The 18,527-nt window shown below is 31.0% G+C and overlaps 1 protein-coding gene across 2 annotated transcripts in view; it reads left to right on the top strand.

Moving 5' to 3' along the window:
- LOC129968652 (voltage-dependent calcium channel gamma-1 subunit-like) overlaps positions 1-18,527 on the top strand; it is an 86,280-nt gene that overhangs the window by 29,668 nt on the left and 38,085 nt on the right. Inside the window, exon 1 of one of the 2 annotated variants that reach the window (XM_056082760.1) lies at positions 7,218-7,498. The exons of the other annotated variant lie outside the window; for it this stretch is intronic. The gene's annotated coding sequence lies outside the window, so the exon portion shown is untranslated. Of the gene's footprint in view, positions 1-7,217; positions 7,499-18,527 lie in introns of those variants that run through there. 2 annotated transcript variants of the gene reach the window in all.

Below are 18,527 nucleotides of genomic sequence, written 5' to 3'. Positions count from 1 at the left end.
ACTCTCGTGCTTATAAAATTAAATTAAAAAAAAAGTGTTTATTTGAATCTATGAAAAGATTCAATGAAAATAATAATAATAATAATAATAAATCATATCTTCTTATCGCATTTTCTATGATGCACTTAAAACATTTTAATGATTATTTTAAATAATGCATTCAATAATATTGAAAAATTTTACACAGTTTTTATCGAAAAGATGGATAATCTTAAATAAAGAAAGAATTACGGTTATAAGTTTTGCGTAATATATATATATATATATATATATATATATATATATATATATTATTTAAATCTTTTTTAAATTAAATATAATATGATCAAAACTGTTATACATGTTTTATTTCTAAAAAAAACGGAATTAAATGATTTCCTCGCAAATCGGAATTATCTTTTAAAAAGAAATTTGTTCATAAATCGTTTGAAATGAATTGGTACAATTTAATTTTGGACACTGATTTCATTCACAGCATTAAGAATCAAAGAGTTACATTTTGCAAATGGCAACACGAATGGAATTAATAATTGTTCTTAGAAATTTCTGAAAATGCACGAGTTGCATTTTTTAACGTTCGTTTTTACTTTTTTCTACATATTTTTGTTTCGTTTTAGGTCTACCAGAGTGCAAAATATTTAAAGCTTGCCTTGAGCTATAAGCTAAGCTTAATTTTAAAATTTCGATACTTTTTTAGATTGTTTTCGTCTATTGTGTGCTGCGATGTCGTGAAAAAATTTACATCCTTTTACAATAAATAACACAGTACTTCAAATTTTCAAATAATAGCTCGATACATAGATAAGTATCTAATGAATTTGCGATGCAAAGAATTTTCAAAATATCTTAGTTTGTAGAGTTGTTCGTCTTTAATGATGTTGTCGTGTCTGCGTTACCACGGAAAGAGGGTGCAGTAGCTTCTGAGGGTAAAGACCCCTGAACATCCGAGGGCAGAAGTCTGACTTCTAGCTCATATGAAGATGAAACTCACACTTCTCTTGTACAATCCCTTTTTACAGGGGGCACATTCATACACCTCACAGATAGAACACAGATGAAGAACAACCATGCCCGAATCGGGATTCGAACTCGGGACGCCCAGATCATGGTGAACATGCGCTACCCCTATGCAAGGACACCCAGCGTTAGTATTTAATAATGTAAATATATAAATTTGTAATTTTTTTTCGAAACATTGGTATAAAATTACTGTATTTTCTTATGTTTTATAACTTGGGTCATGTCCTATACTTATTTGTATTTGAATTATATTGATGATGAAAAAATTGGTAATTAAGTTATATTTCATATTTTTCAAATAAAACCTCTTCGAACGTAGGCAGTTATCTTACATAATAAATGAATGACATTTTGAACTCTTATTTAGTTTTGTTTCATTTTCAGTAATAGTAAACATTAAAAAAAATTCATTGCTCTCAGCGCAAAGTTACTGCACTAACGATTGAAAGCAAAATTTGAATAAGCAGAAATATTAGTATAAGTATATATATATATGATAAATTTAGAGCTCTGGGTCAAAGAATGCCTACAGAAATGTGTGTGTGCCAATACACACACACACACACACACACACACACACACACACACACACACACACACACACACACACACACACACACACACATTCTTCTTCATTATTAGTGATATAACTGATAGCGTTCTGTATTGTATTCGGATCGATCTATTTTCAGATAAGGGAGCTTCTCTAAAATAAAGATCTAATGAGAAGCATAACATCAAATACTTATTACGACTAATCATATATATGGTTGTAATAACTATAAATAACTGCCAATGCAATAAGATTTTATAATATGTTGTTTCTTCATAAACTGTAAAATTACAAAAGAATGTTTATGAAATGAACATTCTTTATGAACCAATGAACAACTGTTCCTCATCGAAGTTTAGAATATTTGACTGGGTTCTTTAAGAAAAACACACATTTCGTTTAATCAGCCGGACAGCGTGAAAATTATACCAGGCGGTATCGCCGTTTCGAAGATATTGGAAGCATTTGAATATTGATTTATTAGAGTATATGATAAATGAAATATATTATAAAATCTTTTTTAGAGACTTTGCGGCACTATTGGAACAGCATGATCCTTAATACTAATAAAATAATAATAAAAAACTCGCTGCTGCTGCGTTTCAGAAAAAAGGAACAAATTATTTCTATCTAGCAAAATGCCAAAGAACTTTCTTTTCTTTTCAACAAATTAGTTTTTTACCAAAGCAGTTCTTCTTAACAAATGTTTGCTAATGACATTAAATTAAAGATTAGAACGACGTATTAACTCTTTGCACTCTTGCGTCCATCATAACTGCCATTGTGAAGAAGGCATCATTCTCACATTCTCGTTGGATAAGGATTATTGTAAAAACTGTAGAGCAGCGAAAACCTTCACATTCATTTTTGGAAATTTTAACAAACCTACAATTTTTTCTGTAGGAATGAGATGAGTAAACGATTTCATAAGAAAAAAGAAATCTTTCTTACGAACAGAAATCCTTATATTCATCTTATTATTTTTCAGCTTGCAAAGGGTTAACCTTCAGAATGTTGTTTTTTGTGTGTGTGAGAGAAAAAAAAAAGTTACTTTAAATATAATTTTGCCGATTTTTGCTGGCATTTTTAATAGTAATATTTCATTTAAAGTTTCCCAGTGAGATGATATACAACACATAGAGCAATAAAACATGAAATTTTGAATAAAAGTGTTAGTCGCTTATATTCGTTTCTATCAGAGAAAATATGGAAATTAATGATAGCATTATAATAAAACTACTCATTAAAAAAATAAACGGTATTACAAACGAGTTTACAAAAAAGCGATTATAATAAAGATATTATAATATACATCAGTATTAATAATTTATTTGTTTGTTTTTTTAAAGATAATGGAAATCCTGACTACCAGTTACTATAATCCAACATTCATAACAATGACAGAAAATCATTTTTATTTTCATCAAACGGTTTATTTTGCATTACAAATACTGAATACTGTTATTTTTGCACCAACGGCTTTTTAATTAACATTTAAAAGCAGGCGAGCTCAGATCCTTTGCTTTTAATCACCTCCCGAAGATTGCAAAACAACGCACTCTCCTGGGGGAAAGAGAGAGAATCGATTGTTTGTGTGGGGGGGGGAATGAGATACCCTTCTTTCTTTTTGTGCGAAACAGAATATCGTAGAAAGCGAACGCGTCGGAATGATTCTGATTTTAATTTAAAAAAGAGGAAGTTTTTCGGATCGGCGAAGGGGGAAAAAACTGCATTAATTAAATTTTTTTTATAAATTCTGATTAGTGTATCATTTTTCGTTTCCATTTTTTTTTCTTATTCATTTACGAAATGATTTTCATCGTTTGAAATTTCTACACCAAAATGACATGATTATACAAAACACATTAAAAATAGACGTGCAGCCTTTAGGACGTGCGTGTTCTCTTCTTAACTTCGCAGAAAATTCCCACCAAATTTTGTCACTAACAGCGTGTAGTCAAAATTGAGTACGTCATTGTGTTGTGCAGTCATATTCAATGGTCCCTGTATAATCTGGCACCTCGGTAATCCGGCATTTCCATTTAAAATTAGGATATGAATAAGTATGCTAAGTTATTTCTTAAAAGTTTCTACTCTCATTTATGGGATTTTCAATTGCATGCAGAAGATCTTTGAAAATGTAAGGAGATAAAAATTATTTTTATAAATTTTGTAATGCAATATTTTACAATCCTAATTATAAGTTTGTAATCTTCATACTATTGCAATCAACATAAACTAAGAGAAAAAATAAAATAGATGTGTGTGTGTGTGTGTGTGGAAGAAATAACTTGGCATACTTATTCATATATATATATATATATATATATATATATATATATATATATATATATATATATTGCAGAACTTTATATCATATAAAAATCAAATATCCAATAAATTATTGTAAAAGTTTCTTTATACAGGAGCTTTTAATAAAATCCAGTAGACTTATTTTAAGTTCACATCAGTAAAATGATAAGTATAAATTTCTGTATCGCATCTTCAAAATTTCTCTTTCAATACAGAAGTTAGTGAATATAAGCACAATAAGAAATACAAATCGTCGTCATTTCTTAAAATGTAGCTATCTTTTTTTAATTAGATGTATTCTTTGACCTTCCTATTTTGACGTAACATTTTTTTTTCTATCTGATCTAAACCAATCGACCTGATTTACATTATATGTTAGTTCGCCAAAGTTGAAATTTTTGGAGATGATTTTTTTTGCCAAATGCAATTTTGGCACTTTATTTTAGAAGTCTTTTCTTCTAAAAGTCTTTCATTACCATTTCATATACACATTGATGGCGGAGTTTTGGCAAGGTTTTTGATGATTGGCATTGTTTCGACGTACTTGGAAATAGGACATTAATGTATTGGCTTACCAATTAATCTGCATCCTTTCTAGTTGTTTTGTTTTGAATCCTTTCATTGTCATGCTTTTCTCTCTTCCGCATCATGCAAGAAGTGCTGGGTATTCTACTTCTGCCTTATTTCAGTCTTTTTTTTTTTTTTTTTTTTTTTTTTTTTTGTAAAAAACAGTTTTTTACACCTGAATAAAGGCTAAGAACAAATAAAAAGGCAAGCTATGACAATGATGTCACCATATCTCCGTCTCTTTCTCAGCATTCCTAAAGTGCCATGTTTTGCAGCCTACCTAAATATTTTAAAATATCGATCTATTCGTTTATATATTTAGATGGTTTTAAAAAACTGTTTGAAGACTACAGTGAATTTTTGCATTTTTCAAGTAAAGTGTGTGTTTTCTTCAAAAATATCTGTCTAATGGATATAAATATATATCTATTGGCTTTTATAAAAATTCTCTAACAATGTCAGAATTGAATTTTTTTAAAATTAATGTCTATATTTCTTGATTTTTTATTTCTTAATGTTTATATTTTCTATCCAAAACTTAAAAAACAGTAATTAAGAGAAAATTATTTAAATTAATTTAAAGATTCATGTAATTATCGATTAAATAATGTATTACGGTTTTTTATTTACAAATTTTCTGTCTTTGATTTGGTTTTGAGGCAGGAGGTTAGTGAGTTCACTTTTAGAAATTTTTCAACAAGATGGACATTCTATTCTTTTTTCCTCATTAAATCGGATTGCTTTTGAAACCTTGTGACAATCGCTTAAGTTTGAAAGCTTGGACTGGAGCGGAGCCAACACGGTAGTCACTTTCCATTGTCTAACTAAAGCTGAAAATTGCCAAGTCTGTCACCGAGCTCATAGTTTCCAACCGGGAGGCCTTCTCTGTGAAATAGCTTTTGTTGGCAGCTTGATGGTCCTCAGAGGAATCCATTTCCTTCACTTTTTCAGCGAAACCGCAATTCAAAAACAAAAATTGAAAAGAAATGATCACGCAACGATATTAATAATAAGATGTATAGGATTTATTTATAGTACCTAAGCTGATAAAAAGAGCAAGTGTGTTCAAAACAGCCAAGAGAGGGGGGGGGGGTCTTCCCGAAACTTTTTCCCAAAAATCAATTGTTTACCCATATAAAATTGTGCTATGGCCCAAGGTATTCCTGGCCTTGGGAAAAGACACGAATACCTTGCATTTATGTGCTGTAATTACGAAATAAACTTTTTAGTAAATTTTGCATTCTTACTGAATATGTCCTGATAATATGTGTTATGGGAGTCTTCTTGCAGATCGATTGATACTACAATTCGACATGGAACTGCATTGTATTCACAAGGTAACATATGGAATTTCATTGATTTAAGGTATTAGGCTTAAGAATTATTGCTTTACATGCATTCGAAAGTACAGACAAACAGATTTGGTTCAAAATTTGATAAGAATTTATATTTTAGTTACTAAACCTAGATATATAGTTTTATCAACGGATTCTTGCTGTTTGTAATTATGGAGTTCCCTCTTAATCGAACAGCTGGACAGATAAAATTCCTGTGACTAGATTTTGTTCAAAATTTGATAGAAATCTACAAATTCAATCACCAATCCATGCACTAAATCTCATCTGTGAAGCTCAAAGCACTTTTGAGTTATCGAATTCATAGACAGACAAACAGAGGGACACAATGCTAAAAATGTATTTTTCTGATTCAAGTATATTTGAAACGAGGAGATTCGTTATACTGTCGAGTTTGAATTGGATGATTACAATACTAACTATATACTTCTTATACTAAAAAGTAAAAAATATATATAGAATGGTAAAAATATATATAGTAATAAGTATATATAGTATAAAAGTAAAAATATATATAGAATACAAAAAATATATATAAATATTTATGGAGTTCTTAAATCAAAGAATATGTCTCTTCGGTAATAAGGCGCCAGTTTTCCTCTTCTTTTATTATTAATTTACAAACGTCATTTTATAATTGAAGAGAACAATGTAACAGTGTAAACACATTTTAAAATCAGAACAAATGATTACTTAAGATATAGAATTATTTTAATGCAAATGGCACTTTTATCTGAAGATGTACTGATAACTTGCTTTTAGCAGCACTGCTAAATGAAAGAATAAAAATTCGAAAAAGGAAAAAAAACTGGCATCTATTTATTCTTTATTTACCAACGTAGTTTTGTAATTAAAGAAAACTGTGTATTATTAGATTTTAAAGTTTGAGTAAATAATTACTTAAAATACAAAACCCCTTTATTCCAAATGACACTTTTATTTTAAGACATAGTGATTTAGTGGCTTTTACAGCTCTCTTAAATAAAAGAATGCGAATATTTATCTCCCAAAAATTTTCTTTAACCTTCTATTAATTATTTATTTACAAATGCCATTTTCTATTTAAAGCAAAATGTGTAATATCTGATTTTAAAGTCTGAACAAATAATTACTGAAGATATAAAACTGTTTTGAACCAAGTGATTGCTTGCATATATATTTCATTAAAAGCCTGAAAAAATTTCTTTAAGAGAGGTATTTTATCTGCGAAAAGTTCAGTGACTTCGTGCCCAGGTGTCATTAACAGATGGTAATTCTGTTAAGTATAATTTTGCCCTACGATGTATGTGTGTTTATTCACTGGTTCCCTTCTACTCGATTCCCCGAACAAAGGGTTGTCTTTGAACGGTGGGAAACGGTTTATTTTGAGAGACCTCATCTAGCAAGGAACTCGGAAAATGTGCCATCGCGCCGCTTTTGTTCCCTCGGTGTAACTGGGACCGTAGGGAGTGATCTTCCCCCCTTTCTGCTGCCGTGCTGGGGTAGGTCTGGAAATCGTTTTGGGACACCGACTGTCGATTGTTTCTCGAGATTGACTCCCCACAGGAGTACTTCCGCACTGGGGTTGACATTCCATGCGGATTACTGGTGAAAAGCTTTTACCAGAGCGAATTTTAGGAATAAGTCATCTATGAAAACTAACATGATTTCCTTCGCCAGTCATTTTCTGTTTTGCTGAGCTGTCGCTGCGGTAAGTAAAGCTGTCCACTCATTTTGCTGTGAAGGAGCATTATTAGTGGCATTAACGAGGACTTGCCTTATAAAAAGTGTTCTTGTGCATGATAGGCTATTTAGTTCTTCGGCCTGTGGATATATGATGGAAAGAAACTGAGACGAAGGCGTTAAATAAGTCGATTTTTGGCAAAATTATGAATTTTTTAAAATTTAATATCTTAAATATGAATTTATTTTAATTCAAAAATTTGATGTTAGAAATTTATTTTTTTTATTAAACTGTTCAAATTTTATTTCTAAGCCCATTTTTGGGAAGTTACATGGATTTTTTCATTTGCATTTATGTACTATATTTTAATGCTATTTTATATATATTATATAAATATAATTTCCCATATTTAAAACCAATTTTCTTAAATTATAATCTTTAGCAGAATTTTTTTAATAAGAAATCTCATAAATTAAAATCTAGTGTATATTTTTTGTTCGAATTTATTATAACAGTTTCTTAATATGTTCTGCAGTTCCTGAACAAGAGAATAAATAGTCTATTCATTTAAAAATATTCTGTAGATGTTTTAATATTTCACAATGTAAAAAAAAAAAAAAAAAAAAAAAAAAAAAAAAAAAAAATCATATTATTTACTAATTGAAACCCAATATTTAAAGAGTGAATAGAAATATAGCTTATCTTTTAGTTCAGAAAATAGGTAATATATTTTTTAAGCTATCTATAAAATTTCACGTAGATCATTTGCTGTAAAATTGTCTAATCTGAATTAAAAGAATTTCACTTTTTATCACTTTTTAACAAAAAAATACCTCTTTTTTTTCAATCTTTAAAACGCTTTAGTCAGTTAACTGGTATATTTTGGTTTCATAAACGTTTACTGTTCAAACTTTTTAAAGCAAAAATTCAAAAATGATTTTAGAGCGTAATAACTATTTTAGAGCGTTTTTCAAGAAATTAATCCCGAATGTTATTCCAAAATATTCCGCAAACAATGTATAGCGGCTTCTTGCGCATGAAGTGGGGAGATGGCACGCTTAACAAGGCGTCCATTTTCGGAAGAATCTGTGCAAATTCAGATACATTTCTTTTTGAACTACAAATATTGTAAGTGAGATGTTCTTTTCCTTTACATGCAGCTTCACTGTTTATACATAAACAGCAATAAATAATCTTTTCTAAGTAAAATTAAAATAATGAAAATTTTAGCTTTATCCTGAGCTTAATACGAGAATACTTCATATAAGAACATGATATATAAGAACCAATTATTACGTCATATAAGAATTAGTTAAAATTTTTTAATGTGTTTACTAATTCACATTATGTGGGAACATGTTATACAAGAATTCATTATATTTCGTAATAATCATAAAACTATCTATGAATTTCTGCCCCAATCCTTTCATTTGTGTGTGTGTGTGCGCGTGCGTGCGTGCGTGTGTGTGTGCGCACGCGCGTCTCTTGCTTAACTGTTGATTTGGTACGGAAAGCTTTTATCAATAGCCTTGCTAATAACAAACTTTATTAACAACAAGAATGAGATTTTTTTAAAGAACAGAGAGGGATTTTATTGACTGAAAATATTTTATTTTATCTTGTATTCACATGAAATAGGGATTTTTGTAAATTCTGTTAGAGAGGAATTATTTTTTATTCTTTCTGTTCGTAAAGCCAGCATCTGCCAGAAAGCTATGCAAATGTTGCAACAAAGGTTAAATAAGTATTATTTATAAGAATCCAATGTTTCAGAACCGGAATACCTTTTAAAATTGGCCTCGATTCTAAATTGAAGTTTTAAGCCCAATCTAATTTATATTATTTATTTTTAGGAACATTTAGGAAATATTAATGTCTTGTAGTCTTGATTTATGATTTTAGATTTTGTTGTTTAGATTTAAAATACCATTTTACATTAAATATTTTTTATGCACATTGAGGCAAAATATAAAAATGAATACTATGAACCCTTTCTGTAAACATAATCTGAATTTATTATATAAATTATGGAATTCTAAAATCGTTGAATTTTTTATAAGTATGTGTTTTTTGGTAAATCGCCGTTACATTGTTTATGGTAACTTCTTTTTCTCCTTTCAAGTTGCAATTCCAACTTAAATTAGATTAGCGTATTTTAAAAAATTGTACTCGAATAAATTTTGCATGCATGTTACACAGACGAACGAAATCAAAGATGTTACAATCATTCCTTCCATTACTATAACATAGTTTGAATATTCGTGTTTCCAACGACTTATACAAAGTATTAATTGATTCACCAGGAAAGCAAATATGAGAATAATGTTTGGTTGCCAATTTAAAGGTTTGTAACTTTTGCGAAATTTTAACCCTCTTGATCTCTGAATTTATGTTACTTCCCAAATGAAGGTTAAATGAATCCTTAGTCTTCCATCCTGTGTACAGAACATTTATTGTTATTTCGATCCATATAAGAACATAACGAATATTTGAGGTAATGAAGCATGTCTAAGTGAGTTTTCACTTTTAAATTAATTGCTACTTGACTTAAGAATCAAAAATCCTGTAATCCAATGCATAAATCGGACACATTCATTGCAAGAGAAAGGGTTAAATAAAAGATGGAGCAAATACTTATTCTCAGGGTATTACAGTTAAATGTGTTGATGTTGATGGAATGACGTGCGATTTATTATGTGCTCCCTAAAATACAGTGGTGTATTTGCATCTAAGTAGACTAGATAGATGCCTATGGCGGCTAGGGCGAAGAAGAGTTATAGATGGTCGATTAACAAATGTTATTAGCGTAGTTGTCAAGTAAATAAATTTGCAAGAAATAATTTTTTTTATTTATAATGTATGTACATATTGGATTAATAAATCATTACTTAAAGCATAATTAATCATTATTTGCTACTTAATATTTTGCTTGACAGATCATGCAAAATAAAAACATTCAATGCTAAATTTTTTTATATATTTTTTATAATAATTAAATGCTTACAATGCAAGTAAGGAAATTATTACTATAATTATGGATTAATTTTCAAGAATTTTTATTCCTTCGGTTAATGACAATTTTTTAATGAAATATTTGTAAAAAGGTTTTTCTTTAAAGAGAAATAGACGTAGACTTCTTTGATAGTAATTTTCATTCTTTATATTATTATTGAAGGAGTTAGATTTTTTCCCCATTATTGAGATTTCTTTTTGCAAGAATTATAGCCAGATAGCCCCAGAAAACAGTGAAGAGAGCACGTGAGAAAGTATTTTGAACTTATGTAACTTTAGAATGGAATTTTGCAAAAGTATAGGAATTTTTGGTTATCAACACTTGGCATCGTGGGAAAATAATAGCTCAGGCAATGTAGATATTAAAGATAAGAGGAAGTTAATTTTAAGTATTTAGAAAATAATTATAGAATTTAGAAAATAACTTTAGAATTTTGAAAATAATTTTAGAATACAAATAGATTCAAACTATTATATAAATATTAAAAATCATTCCATATATGATTGCCCACCTTGTCTGTAGTATGTTACAGTGTTAAAAATATCGCCGTCCTTTTCATCTACGTCATAATGGGTTGGGAAATTTCCGTATTGGCGCCTAGCAACTGATACATCTACATTTGATGTTAATGTTTTATCCGATTTATTTATCGGTGTGCGGATAAAGCTAAACATGAATAAAAATTAGTTATAAGATCATAAACTTTTTAAATATTTTTTTTTCTTACTGGATTTTTTCAAAGGTTAATGAGTCGAGATAGTTAAGTCACAACATTCTCACTTCAGTTGAAGATTTATTGTTAATATTTTCTTTCAGCCTTATTTTTATTTTACATAAGACATTGCATCTTTTTTTGTTAGAGGATCACTATTTGTTCCATTTCAATTTTAATGATTAGTTTTGATTTGAGTGTTCACGAATATAATGGATAGAGAAGATTCCATTGCAACTGAGTACAATTTCTAATGTCATTATACATTTACAACTTCAGTGCTCTGTAAATGATAACTTTTTTTATTTCCTAACTCTTTCTCTATTAACCACTCACTCCAATTTTATAATTTTGGATTATTTTCTATTCCAAACGAGGGGTGTAAGATATAAAGAGAGGAAAACCGTGGTGATAACTCGCTTAACAATTTGTACCCCGATTAAGACTGAAAACTACCCACCAATATAGAATATATTGGTCGGACGCACCTGGCCAGTAATTAAAGAATTAAGCAAGCTGCCAATGTTTTTTCTATTATAGTTTTCATTAATTAATCTTTGATAATCGAATCTGAGATTTGTTAACAGGATGGCAGTTGTCTAGCCGGGGGTACATTTAATAAATAAGTAAAAAGCTGTTTTCCCAGAATTATTAAAACTTGAATATGATATCATTAATTTATTAAATTAAAAAAATCGTTGAAATATAAAACTAAAGTGTGCAGTTTATTAAAAGAGCGTCTTCATATTGTGCAATGCCTAATGCTTCAAAATGATCTAAATCTATAACTGAAAAATATATATATATATAAATTCTAGGCAATGTCAGTGTAAAAAATGCTTTAAAAAAGAAACTAAAACAAATTAATCAATGCAGAAACAATTCTGAAATGAATGCAAATTTCATGGCATTCAGGAAAAATCTCATCGATGGAAAGAAGGGGAAAGAAGCAAACACTGAATCAATCTCTTCAGGAACTCATCCGAGATAATTTGGTTTTGCGTAACTGAAAGATTTTCGTGGATATGGCGCACAGTTGGATGAGCAAGGGTGGAAAATCATGCCCTCGTTGATTTTTCATTTATCAGTTAAATTGATTTTTTCAAAATTTACCTTAACCAGTGAAGCAAAGAAAGTCACCTGTTATGAGAGTAAGGGATTGATATTGCAATTGTGGTCCTCGAAATATTTTCCCAATATTTTAAATAGTTAGGATTTCGATGGGCTTGTTATTTGTATTCAGGATTTTAATGAGGTTTTACGGCTGATTATATCTTTTTAACGTAGAAAATATTTCGACAGACTAAAAGCACTCCACAAAAATAAAAAAGCTGAAATGCCAGAATGGATTTAGTTTGTATTTGTAGCAAATATTAATCAATCGTTAAATAGGCAATTGTATTGATGTTCCATGAAACTTATTCTGTGTCTTGGCTGGAACATACAAATTTATTCAAAAAGAAGGAGCAAGTATATATATTTATACAACAATAAAAAGAGACATATATGTTATATTATTTTATTTTATACATTCAGGTAATTGGCGATGTTGTTTTTTACGAAATAAGCGGAAATGGTTTCCTTAAAATTTTCTCGTATATGTTATCCTAGAGAACTACTGGCGTACAATAGTTGCGAAATATTACCATTAGGCGTGAATATAGCATTTTTACTGAATCTGTTGTGCAATCCTTGGCGAATAATTTGGCGATTAATTCCTTGCTTGCGATTAATATTATAAGAGAATCGAATTTGTGTTTTGGAATTGTTTTACCAAACAGATTGAAACAAAAATTTGGCAAAGAACTACAATTGTAGTTACGAAATCCCATACCAAATGTTATTGTCATTGCGTCTTACATGTTTTTGAAAGTACAGACCGACAGACGGTCAATCCCTTGTTGGATCTGGCTGAAAATTTGATAGGTGTCTAAACTATTGATGTTGATTTTGTGTACTAAATCTTATATATCTAGATCTCTTCATTTTGTAGTTATCGTGCTAAATTATATTCGATCAGCCGGACAGACAGATTTCTTCTGAGAAGGTTTTGCTTAATATTTAATAGAAATCTACATGCTCGGTGTAAAGACCATATACCGAATTTCATTCTTCTAATTGAAATCATGTCTGTCAATCATCTTGTCAATCAATCTTTGTCACAGACAAACAGACAGATATTTTTCAAAAAATGTGTTTTTTGGACTCAGAGAGGTCTAAAACGTAGAGATTCGTCTTCCTTCACCTCGAATTTTTTAACGATTACAATACTTTATTTATGCTTTATGTGCGAAAAAGTAAAAATTATGGCTGGTAAATCTATATATTAGATTTTATCTATTTAGCTATTTTTATATTGTAATACATTGTAATAGGGCGGTTGGAAGACAAACTTTCTCTGAATGGATTTCGTTCAAGATTTGAGAAAAATCTGCAAATTTGGTGTAAAGATCATACCCAATTTCAAATCCCCGGGGGGGGGGCACCTCGAAATGAGGATGAGATGCTTCCAGTATGGTGGTTGGATCTCGTCACCCTGTTGAGTATATAAATAGGTGAAAGATCTGGCTCCTTCCATCGATGAAGGGACGGCCAAGGTACAACCCTTCCTTCGGGAAGGGTTGTACCTTGGCCGGTGATGGTCCTTAGGGCACAACCACAGTTCCCGCCAATTTTGCTGTTTCGACGGTCCGGTCATTCAGTATTATTTATCCGTGTGCCTTCGGGCGGGTCGGAGAGTCAGTGATATGACTTAACCCAAATTTCACCCTTCTAGTTCAAAGCGTTTTGGGATTATCGTGTTTGCTGATGGAGATAAAGATAGACATAATTCCAAAAATGAGTATTTCAGACTAAATGAGGTCTGAAATGGGGATATTCGTCATAATGTCAAGTTCAAATTTTTTGACGATTACAATATTTTCTCTTCAAATATAAGAACGTGAAAACATGAACTGAATAAATGTTACATTTTTCCTATTCTTGCTTCAGTACTTTTTGAATTGCCGAAAATGCTCGACTCTTCTAATGAAAAAAATGCACCATTTTTATACAAAAGAAACAATACTGTATATCTTCCTCATTGTCGCTAGTGTTGTCTTAAACCTAATTTCGGCAGAATGTGATTGAAAAGCTGGATTTCTTCCAACGTGGGATAGAATTGTTTTGGTGAGCTGCGCCACATTTTGATGATGTTTAGTTTCTAAATCAGGTTTGGTGACTTTTCTGTAGCATAGTGAAGCAAACAACAGATGGATTGAACATCCAGTAAATGAAGTTCTTTGATAGTGCACCAGATTGACAAATACAGATGAATGGGATGGAAATTGCAAATTTATGCCTAAGTAATGAGCTACGAATGGCAAGTGGGTTGAATTTAATCATAGAAAACGTTTTATCCCGTGGATCCAAGAAAAGTAGAACTTTCGTTACTTGTAATTCCTAAAAATAAGGCAGCAACATTTTTTAATTCTGTGATTTTTTATTGTTTTTGAAAGCTTTTCAGTATTCTAAATCACCATTACAAATATCGTATCAGATACCATCTACGAAGAATTAAACCAGCGGTAATGGTCTCCTCGAAACTTTCTCACTTTTCTCCAATAAAAGTTTTTTTCCCTTTCCCTGCATAAAAGTGTGGACTTCGGGTAAGGTCTCGAATGGTTTGTTTAGAAGTGGTGAACGATAGTTACGAATTATAAGTCTATGGCGTGAATCTAGCATTTTTTTTTAATCTTTAGGGAGAATATGTATTTTGGATATGTTTTGCCAAATGAATAAAGCCAAAATCTGACACGGAATTACAGTTATAGTCATAAAATCACACAGAGAATTTATTTTTACTAATCACTGATTTAAATCATTACGTTTATATGTACGCTAAAACACAGGCGTATAGATGGTTAACCGTTTGGCAGATTTGGTTCAATATTTAGTATCTATATTTTAGATTCTAAACCTGTATATGAAATTTTATATACTTAGCTATTTGCGCTTTGTATTTATCGAGTTCACTTGTATTTAAACAGCCAGACAGACTTTTTGTGGATGGATTTCGTTCAAAATGTGAGAGAATTCTATAAATTTGATCGCAATTCCTGATGCTAAATTCCAGCCTTCTAGATAAAAGCAGTTTTGAGTTATCGTCTTAGTCAAACAGACAAATAGATAAATATAATGTCCAAAATGTGTTTTTCGAACTCAAGGAGGGTTGAAACATGGAGATTCGACAAATCTGGAATTCGAATTTTTTGACACAATACTTCCTCTGTATTTTGCATACGAGAGAGTAAAAAATTACTTTTTGCCGAATAATTTTTTGTTCCACTTTTGATTAAAAATATTTTATGCATATTTTACAACAATATATTTTATCTAAAATAAAAATAAAATTTAACCTGTGCTAGCACATTATGTTTGCATGGGAGAAATCAGCTTTTATCAATGTCTTGCGATGCGAATCAAAAATAGCCTAAATCAATCTAGAGATTTGAGATTGATTCTTTGGTTTCTGCCAACTGTTTTAACCCTTAACTGGAGAAATGAATTTCCTCACGCGACCAGAGACATGGAGTCAAAATGATTTCATTGCTTTTTGTGTGTGTGTGTGTCTTTTGTAAGCAGCATTGGAATTAAGACTTTTGCCAACATGCTGCTGAAAGTACAACTTGAAGGTAGTGAGAAGATGATTGTATTCAAGGACAAAATACCAGATAATAATCAGAGCTAATGAACAACGCGAATCCTTTGGACTTCCGTCTCCAGTTACGGGTTAAATTTATTGATGATGGGAAAACAGTTGGTCATAAAAGGCGTCTAGAAATATGTTTGAAACAAAACATCTTATAAATCGAACATTGGTGTTTACTTTTTTGTCTCCTACTATATATTAAATTCAAAGGGAGTTTTTTTTATCTCCTTGCACAAAAATTGCAGCTTTACTCCAAGCTATCAAGATCCTGGAGATAAAAAATATCCGCTAATTCGAACAGACTACATTTTCCAAAAAATTCCAAATGATGATTCTTTTAACCAGTTAACTGTTTTTGACGAGTATATTCGTCATTGAAAAAGTACAACGTTTTCCATTATGAAGAGTTTATTCAATGGCAATTATTATATAAATATAATAATTGTTTAATGACTATATTAATAATTTATTATTTATTATGTTTATATTGTTACAAATCTGTGATGCTGCTTCCCAGCATGGTTGGTTCAATCACTGGGAAGGCCATTTTACAATCAGCTCTACTGGATGCTGATCGGATATCGAATCAGTGATCTCAGGGTTTGGCGACAAACTTAGCTACCGTTTGGTGACTTGGCGACGAATAGATACTACTGGAATCTTCCAGAATTTTAGCAATTGAGACAATAGGAACCGAAATACGTCTGACTGGTCCAGAGCCGTATCTGCCAGCCTCCGGGAACTATAAAAGGCTGGTAGTCTCAAGACGTATATTGAGTCGTGGAAAGAGATGGCGAATAATTGGATAAATCTAGCGAAACGCAAAGCATTGTGTGGAGCTCAAGCGATTGCTGAATTCAGTTGTGCGCCGAATTTTGGTCTTTATTGTGGAAGTAGCATCGAGTCGTGTGTGGAGCAGCCAGTCGTGTAGTACTGAGTCGGCAGTTGGATACAGCTAAAATGAGGAGACAGTGGAGAATTTCAGCCGTTTGGAGAGACCGTAGGGTGAAGCTACATAAATTTCATCCTCATTAAATTCTGTCTGATCGGTTTGTGTACAGTGGTTATTACTACTACTTGGGAGCTACTGTTTGTTGTAGTTGCTGCTGTATGTTGTCCTGTGTATGTCTCGACTGCAATTTGTTGTCTTTGTATTAGTGTCTTCGTGTTTAATAAAGGTCCGTTACTAAGAGACTGTTAATTTCATCGGCCAACAAATTGGAAAAGAACCCTTGGAGTATCCGTAACAATATATATGTTTATTTTATAGACGCATTTTCCGAAAGAGGTCGAAACAGTTAACTAGTTAAGCATAACCTAAAAATGATTATTCAAATGTGGCCATGGCAGCGATTTGCTGCAGTTTCAGAAATCCGCTAATCCAAACAGATTCCATTCCTAATAAATTTGAATTAACGACCCCCCCCCCCTCTTTTGTGCATTTATCAAAATCATATCCCCAAATTCAAACGAAACTCCTTGTTTCCTCACTCTAAAGCTGCTTTTCGCTCCGAGCGTCGCGGCGAGCGAGGGAAGGTTTCCGGGGGGCAGACGAGACCCGTGATTAAAGAGAGGCGAAAAAGAAAGCAGAATTGACAACCCGCCTGATTAATCCTGACAGCAGAACCATTTCTTAATTACTTGGCTGAGTTATTGCGCTTTTCGCCCCTGCTCATTTTGCAAATGAAATCATTTTTATTTCCTCGCAAAAATCGGGACAGAAAGCGACGGCTGCTCGCGTTGATTGGACCTGCTCATCGAATTTTGTTCTTTCGAAAATCTGCGAAAAGCGTTTCATTTAAAACTTTTCTTTGTCCGAGAGAATTTTAAGAACTTCATTAGAATCTCTTCAGAGGATGTTAGCGTGTGATGTCATATAAGGCTATTAAAATAACTGAAATCGAATAAAGGGATGGTGTGTTAGTGAAGCCGGGTGGAAAAGAAAGGTGCTGAAATTGACATCGCTTCGGTCTGTGATTCGATATTCTTTAAGAAAATTTCCGAAAGACTTTTGAAGAAGTTTTTAAGTAATTAAATTGAATTTTTCGCAGTTTTTCAGATTCGCTTGGATTTTAATGCATTTATTTGCCATTCGAAACTAATTTTTAGTCTCCAGGATATGTCTTCGATTTAAGGTAACGGTAGAATGAAAGGCAGTTTTTTTAAAGATGAAATTCTGCATATTTCTTGATCCTCTAAATATTTGAAATTAAATTCTATCAGTTTCTGCATGACGATTTACCCTTACTAAGAAAATCTTTTCATTTCACTGGGAAGGTTGTATGATCTTTTACAAAACAGAATAAATATTCTCTTTCCAGTATTCAAAAAATATTGAAAAATTCGAATGAATTCGATATCATTTTTACAAATGTCAATCAATCACCCAGTGTAGTACAATATTTTTGTAAAGCCATCACTTTTAGGAAATTTCTGTTCTTTTTTCTTTTTTTTCTAATCTATATTCTTAGATTTCATTTTATGTATTTTTACTGAGAAACCGATCTTTTTCAATTCCTACTATTAGTTCGCACACTCAATATATATATATATATATATATATATATATATATATATATATATATATATATATATATATATATATATATATATATATATATATATATATATATATATATAT

This window comes from Argiope bruennichi, chromosome 5, assembly GCF_947563725.1.
Source record: "Argiope bruennichi chromosome 5, qqArgBrue1.1, whole genome shotgun sequence".
Taxonomy (NCBI): domain Eukaryota; kingdom Metazoa; phylum Arthropoda; class Arachnida; order Araneae; family Araneidae; genus Argiope; species Argiope bruennichi.
Note: the sequence above shows the minus strand (reverse complement) of the source record. Positions and strands in the feature narration are given on the sequence as shown.